Consider the following 8,194-nt stretch of genomic DNA (forward strand, 5'->3'; position numbering starts at 1 on the left):
CAGACATCTCCTGTTAAGACAGTTGACTGGGGCTTGGGGTTGTAGAGGGGCCGCGCCCCTCCCACTATCAGAGATGTCCAATCTGACCGCTGCTTGTGAGGTCTCGGCAAGGCCCCGGAGGGGCAGGGTGAAATGGTGATAATAGGATTAGCGCTGGGTTGTAATTTGATAAGCCGCAGCATAGCAACTCTATGAAAGGCTTGTCCGTATACTGCTGTCTTACCACATCCTCCCCTTCAAGGGCTGCGGGACCACCGGGACATCAGGCCTTGAACCGTGGGGGACGGCAGGTTCTCCCTAAGACACAGCACGGTGTAGGACAGCTCGGGCCACACAGGCCCCTCGGGAAACTCGTTGCACGGTCTGACTGTGGTTGGATATCAGCATGGTCAACTCCCAGTTGGCTCCCAGCCGAGGGTTGGCGACGGCCAGGCCTCGGCGTTGGAAGTTAGGCCTCGTCTGCAGGACTAGCTCTGTCTCAGCGGGCAGCTGGACACGGAGACCCAGGCTCACTCTAGAGGCTCCCAGAGGAGGGACAATGATGGTAGTAGGCGCATAGAACTCCATAGGGGCGCCTGCCTTGTCCAGGTTGCTCGGCCTCTTGGCTCCTACCCGGATGGGGATGGCTGTCATCTGGAGGGGGCACATCGCTTCCGCTTTGCCCTCAGGGGCCGCTACTTCCATCTTGGTGGCAACTTCTCTCCCTGGGGGCTCGCTGCTGGCAGGTAGGGGCTCCATGTCCGCATCTGGGTTCCAAACTGCATCAGTGGGTGGTTCTGGGGTTGGCGGTTGCTCGCTGGGCTGGTTCTGCAGGTTCTTTTCCACCAGGTCACGATTCTGGCAGCTGGGCCGTGGGGCTTCTGTTGCCGCGGCAGCCGGCTGATACACCGGGAGCTGCCCTGGCCCACTGGATGGCACCGCCGCGGCTCCGACCGGCAGCCAAATCTTCCTGGATGTCCGTTGGAATCTGCTGGGCGGTGACATCTCCCGTGTATTTGGGCAGCCGGCCAACATTTCGGTGATTTCCGAGATCTTGGCTGTCAGAGAGGCATGGCTGATGACGTAGTGGACGTCCGTCGCCCGGCTCACTATCTTCCACTATCTTCCGCCGGTCCACCTCTTGGTAATCTTGGCTGCTTTCCCCAGCACCAAGCGGGGGGCTAGATACCAGACCAGATCTCCAACGAGTTCGAGTCAAACGAGCCCCTAGCCTTAAAGATTCTATCAATAAGTAAACAACAGTAGTTGCTACTAAAAAGATATATTTTAAACTGAATACATTTACAATAGGATTATTACTATATATACAAAATTAGATGATAACATAGGTTAGGTAGAAGGGGGTGTGGGGAGATGAGGGCGGAGCCCTGTTGCGGTAGATATTGGTGGGGTAAGCTTCAGCGAGGGGAAGGCAGACATCTCCCGTTAAGACAGTTGACTGGGGCTTGGGGTTGTAGAGGGGCCGCGCCCCTCCCACTATCAGAGATGTCCAATCTGACCGCTGCTTGTGAGGTCTCGGCAAGGCCCCGGAGGGGCAGGGTGAAATGGTGATAATAGGATTAGCGCTGGGTTGTAATTTGATAAGCCGCAGCATAGCAACTCTATGAAAGGCTTGTCCGTATACTGCCGTCTTACCACACAAGCTGTAATTCGTTGCATACTACTTAAATAAAGGATGCTTCATATGAATGAAGATGCTTACATTGTAAGGCTTTCTTTTAGAGATGATTCGCATTTAACATAATCATACTAGGAATCATTGAATTTAATGTCAAAAACATAATGTTTTAAATTGACTTACAGCTTATTTGGTAATTATTAAAAGCAAAACTTTTCTATAATTAGGGTCGGTCCGTCCGTACGTCCGTCCGAGATAATTAGCTTTTATTCGGTAATTTAGGCATGTTAGAATTGTCCTATCGATTTCAAACTTTGCCTGGTGATTCCTCTAGTAGTTAGGTACGATTTAAAAAGCGTAACAACTCTATAATCGTTACCAGAATGTCCGTGCGTCCATTTTAAACATGTTGATTTTTTTTCTTTTTTAACAACAAATTTTTATGTGATCTAATTATCCGATTGATCTGATTTTTAGTATACTGTTTTCTGGGACAATAAAGTACAATATTATAAGCGAAGCAACTCTATTATTAAGTTCTAGAAATGTAAGTTTGTCCATAAACATTATTCTGTATCAAGCAGTTTTTCAACAAATTTACTTACAATTTTGCATCGACTCTTATACATTTATATTCTGATTATTCAGTTTTGACACTATACAAGTGTTAATGTCTGTTTGTCCTACCGTTTCAGCGCTTCGCTTTTATGGATGTCGTCATCCTTGTTGTAAAGTGGCTAGGTACTCTTTCTTAAAATCATTTACCTTTTATATCGTTTTAGACTTTTAGCATAGCTGCATTCATTAACAAGAAATATGTGAGTCTCTTGTTAATCTTTAAACAAATAGTAAAACTTTATGATAAGCTGTAGGTAAACTTCTTAAAAGCAAAGCTTTTTTATAATAGGGGCGGTCCGTCCGTACGTCCGTTTGTCCGTCTGTCCGTCTATCCGTCCGTATGTCCGTCCGTCCAAGATAGATAGCTTTTATTCGTTAATTTAGGCATGTTAGAATTGTCCTATCGATTTCAAACTTGCATGGTAATTCCTGTAGTAGTTAGGTACGATTTAGAAAGCGTAGCAACTCTATAATCATTACCAGAATGTCCGTACGTTCATTTTAAAGATGTTGATTTTCTACTTTTTTAAAAACAAATTTTTATGAGATCTAATTATCCGTTTGATCTGATTTTTGGTAAATTGATTCCTGGGACAACAAAGTACAATATTATAAGCGAAGCAACTCTATAATCAAGTCCTAAAAATGTAAGTATGTCCATAAACATTATCCTGTATCAAGCAGTTTTTCAACAAATTTACTTACAATTTTGCTTCGACTCTTATATTCTGATTATTCAGTTCAGACACTATACTAGTGTTAATGTCCGTTTGTTCTACCTTTTCAGTGCATCGCTTTTATGGATGTTGTCATCCTTGTTTGCTTTATATTTAGTGAGGTAAGAATATTTATCTATCGCAAAGTATTATAGACAGCTTTCCGTGAATATTAATTGAAATTATCCTTGGAGGAAAGAGAACAATATAACACAGAATAATTCTATTCTACCAAGGGAAGAATTTTGTTTATAATAATTGGAGAAAAATGCATTCTTCATTCTGTTTATACAAATTTTTTAGTGACATACATAAAAAGGTATTTTTATCCATTTTATGGGGGGTGGGGGGTACCAACTAAGATATAAAATAAAATTTTTTTATTATTTAAAAAATATTAAAGTAGTAGGTCCCCACACCTTTTATTACAGTGGCCTTATGGATCTCTAGGGGCGTAGCCGATAGTAAATAATAAAACGTATAAAACAATGGCCGTTGGGATTCATTTTATTTATTTTATTTTTTGTTTTAAATAGATTTTACACTTAAGCCATTTTTATAACACTTTTTTAAAATTTCCAAGGAAGAGAGGAATAGGACAACGAAAAGTAAAAATATTTATTCATTAAACATCTTCGCAAGTTTGCATCTACGACAGTTTTTGGTCTTGTTTTTATAAATTCAAATTAAAAGAAGATAATATTTATATGATTTAAAGAGAAATATGAGAGAGGAAGAGAGAGAAAAAAGAGAGAAGTAGAGAGACACATTGAAAGAGCGCGAGTAAGTAATAGTTATTTCTCGCATCGTATTATAAACAGCTTTCCGCGGATATAGAATGTACAAAGGCACCGGCTAAAAAAACTGGTTTTAATCTTATGACTGGACTTTTTTATAATTGTAGAAAGCTGGATATAATACGATGCTAGACATAGATTTTTCGTATGGATAAGAACCGGTTCCTATCCACCGGATTCAAATGAATACGAGAAATGAATATCATGATACTCGTGGCAATAGATATATTAATACATGGATGTCGTCCAGGTTTTCATGTACTCTAATTTAAACTTTAAAGTATTACTCACAGCTGGCTCATATAATGGTACCTTCTAACTGGAACATCGAACAGACCAATAAATGGGATCCATATTAGAAACCTAAACTGACGACAAAAATTCCTATGTCATACATCCACTTATATTAAATCCATTCTCATGGCTGTCAGACATATGTATGCTCACAACACCACTCAAAACTAATCCTCTCATATCCATACAATCAAATATTCCACCCCATCCTCCCATTTCATAAAATGGGGGGAGGGGGGCGGTATGAATAAGGTGAGATGAAACAGCTTCTGAGAGACCAAACCTTGTCTATCAACAACTAAGAGTAAAATTGATTCCGCATGCCAATTTTTTGCAGAAAAAAATCTGCACATCCTTTATTATGAGTGTGAACAAATAAATCATTTTTAGAAGCTAAAAATGCATTATTAAAAGATGGTTCTGCAGGTGGGAGAGGGGAGGGGGTTGAGGATAGTGTGCAAATTCATTTTCTTTATTATCTGTTAGTATTGCAAAAATAGACAGATGATCTATGAGTAAGAGTTTGGGGGGGTTAAGGGAGTGTACCCCCCCCCCATCCCTTTTCTGATTGAGTAAGACTGTGCAAAAATAGTGTGTGATGGACAGGAGAGAGAGAAAATAAGAGTACGATATGGGTGCATTTTCCAATGGCACTTCCGCTTACGAGGTTGCGGACCTGGGAGGGGGGGGGGGGGGGAGTATGACACCCCATTTACACTCCCACTTTTAGAATATTTTCGGGAGGGGTGTAGGATAAATATTTTGGGGGACAGTGAAGTAAATAAGGTCCACTCTTTGCATACATATACTGCTTATCCACCAATGTCTCCCTTAATTTTTGAAGCAACTACCACCCTGGCATCCACCCTTACAGAATCCCTTTTATCTGGTGTGTTCAATTTATATTTGATTGCCCCTATATTGCACCCTCAGCAACGTGGGAAAAACCAGGAACGGATAAGAGAAGGTCCAATAAATTGATGTACATCCCCAAGTATGACAAACAAAATTATCCCTTCTGTAAAATCTCAATTACTGGTTAAAACGTTTGAACACTGAACTTATTGAATCAATTAATCAAAATTCAATAAAAAGTCTCCAAAGTTGTTGAGACAGATAAATATGAAAACATTATTATAAAACTTTGGGAACTAGTGTAATAAACAGCTCATTGTCCCCTCTCTCCCTGGAAAAAACCTCATAGTGACGTTGTATCACACACAAGGTTTCACTTTCACCATCTACCATTAGCATATTAAGTAAATATAAAAATGTTTTGCCTCAATCTATATTTAAATTCAATTGTTTGCAAATATAGGTTCAACTTGTTGTCGGGGAGGTGTCGGGTTCGAATCTGGAACATACAAAGTCATTCTGAAGACATTGTACCTACTGCTTACAACCAGTCCCCAAAGTTGTAATAACGTTTGTTATTCGTTGTCTTTACAACTTTGGGGACTTTTATTGGATTTTTGATTGTTTGGTTCATTAGGTTGAGTGTCCAAACGTTTCAACCTCTAATTGTAAACTACAGAAGGGGTAAATTTGTGAATCATCATATTGGAGACGAACCTCAATTTATTGGCCGTTGTCTTTTCCCTTTAGATCCCTAAATAGCAACCATGATGGTATACCCTGTCATTCTCTCACATATATTTCTCACACCCATACATTCAAATATATGTTGCCGGGAGGCTACTAAACATTACAACCCTTCCCCCCTATCACCCCTGACACCCTTAATCCATACTTCTTTTTACCATTTACCTACCCACTACCCGTCAACAGGCAAAAACCTTCCCTATGAAGGCGAAAATGGCCTCTGCGAATAATGCTTTATTTTCTCTCTCTCTCTCTCTCTCTCTCTCTCTCTCTCTCTCTCTCTCTCTCTCTCTCTCTCTCTCTCTCTCTCATCATTACATACTCCTTACTCTTTCTTTCACTCAGAATTTTGTTTGATGTTATATATGCTAGATGTGTTTGTATATATGGTAGAGGATTTCAAAATTACAATTTATTCTAAATGGATGTACGTCCCCAATGATGAAAACAAAATTTTCCCGTCTATATATTGAAATCAATGGTTGCATAGATGTAAATAGTTTGAAACAACACGTATCAAGAAAAAATAAAGTCACAACGCCAACGAATTATAAGACTTTTGGCGATAAGAAAGTTATATGGTAAATGGTTTCAAAAGTATGATTTATTCTAAATTATTGTATATCCTTAATAAGGATAACAAAATTACCCTTTCTGTAGATTACAATTAGTGGTTGAAACGTTTGAACACTTAACTTGATAAACCATCCAATCAAATTTCATTAACAGTCCCCAAAGTTGTTAAGCTTACGGATAAGAGAACATTATTATAAAACCTTTTGGGACTAGTATTAGTAAACAGTCTAATGGCTCCAACCACCCTTTTTAAAAGCGAAGCTTTTCTATAATTATGGTCGGTTAGTCCGTCCATCAGTCAGTCAGCCCGTCCGGAACGGATAGCTTTTTTCGTTAATTTAGGCATGTTAGAATTGTCCTATCGATTTCAAACTTTGCATGATGATTCCTGTAGTAGTTAGGTATGATTTAGAAAGCGTAACAACTCTATAATCGTTACCAGAATGTCCGTACGTCAATTTTAAACATGTTGTTTTTTTACTTTTTTAACAACATTCTTTTATGTGATAAAATTATCCGATTGATCTGATCTTTATATTACTGATTCCTATTACAATAAGGTATAATATTTTGAGCGAAGCATCTCTATAATCAAGTCCTAAAAATGTCAGCATGTCCTTAAATAGAATTCTGTATTTAAGAAGTTTTGCTACAAATTTACGTATAATTTTGTCAAAACTTATATATTCATATTTTGTATATTCAGTTCGTCTGTCATATCGTATTAGAGCTTCGCTTTTATGGATGTTGTCAGCCTTGTTTTTTTTTATCTACTTATAGTAGTAAAAATTCCCAATCACATCAATCAAGTTTATATATTTGGGGACATAATAGAATAAAAAATGTATCTAGCTACTTGAGCTTCAAAAAGCTTTAAAAAGCTGGTTAGATAAAATAAATAATTTCAAAATTATTATCTTAATACATATTACGGAGATATGGAAAGTGTCATGTGTAACGTCATAAAAATAAGTCTAAATCCATCTCTTTTTAGGGGGTTTCCTTTCCTACTTCTCCTCTAATCCTGCCTTTTTAGACGTAGCTTTATGACGTCATACATGACACCTTCCGTATCTCCCATATATACTTATTCATGTCAAGCACATATCCTAAACTAACATATAATTTTGAAACACTCTAACATATATATATATATATATATATATATAGATCTATCTATCTTTATATACATTGTAGGTCCTGCACACCCTACAGATACACATACACATACATATATAAGGATATATGGGAAAAAGAAGCAGAGAAAGAGAGAGAGAGAGAGAGAGAGAGAGAGAGAGAGAGAGAGAGAGAGAGAGAGAGAGAGAGAGAGAGAGAGAGAGAGAGAGAGAATGAGAGATGTAGTTTAGTAGCAATGTCAAGATCAGCCGGAGAGGTTATGTCTATACTAAAAAAGTGCTTTGATGTTGAAAAAAACGCTCTACTACAAAACTACTGCTTATTTTTAAAAGACCCAAACGGTCATAATTTGAAAGAATACCTTTATATGATTAATTAATTGACAAATCAAGTTTGTATTATAATGATAAGATTATTTTAAATACTACTCATGGTATATTAAGATAAAAAGCATAGTTTAACCATAAATATCATGCTATAAACACTCAAAGTTGAGTATGACAACCCTCAAATGTATAGAAACTAAGATTAATTTTCATAAAACATCATTTGTCAAATTTTATTAAATCTTCAAAATATGAAAAAAAATATAAAAGAAAATAATTTTCATTTTGATTTTCAAATGTAAATTTGTTTCTTGAGATGGTTTAAATTTGTTATTTGATTTCTTAAAATTTCTTAAAATCAAATATCATTAAATACAAGAGAGAGATATGTTACAAAAATTGATATGAATCAAAATTATAGTGATTAAGTGATAATTAGTGATTTTAGAGATTAGTATACTGTTTTAAGTTTATTTAATATTTAAGTCTAATCAAAATTTAAGATTATTT

Source organism: Acartia tonsa, chromosome 11 (genome assembly GCF_053477335.1).
Source record: "Acartia tonsa isolate MP-2025a chromosome 11, ASM5347733v1, whole genome shotgun sequence".
NCBI classification, from domain to species: domain Eukaryota; kingdom Metazoa; phylum Arthropoda; class Copepoda; order Calanoida; family Acartiidae; genus Acartia; species Acartia tonsa.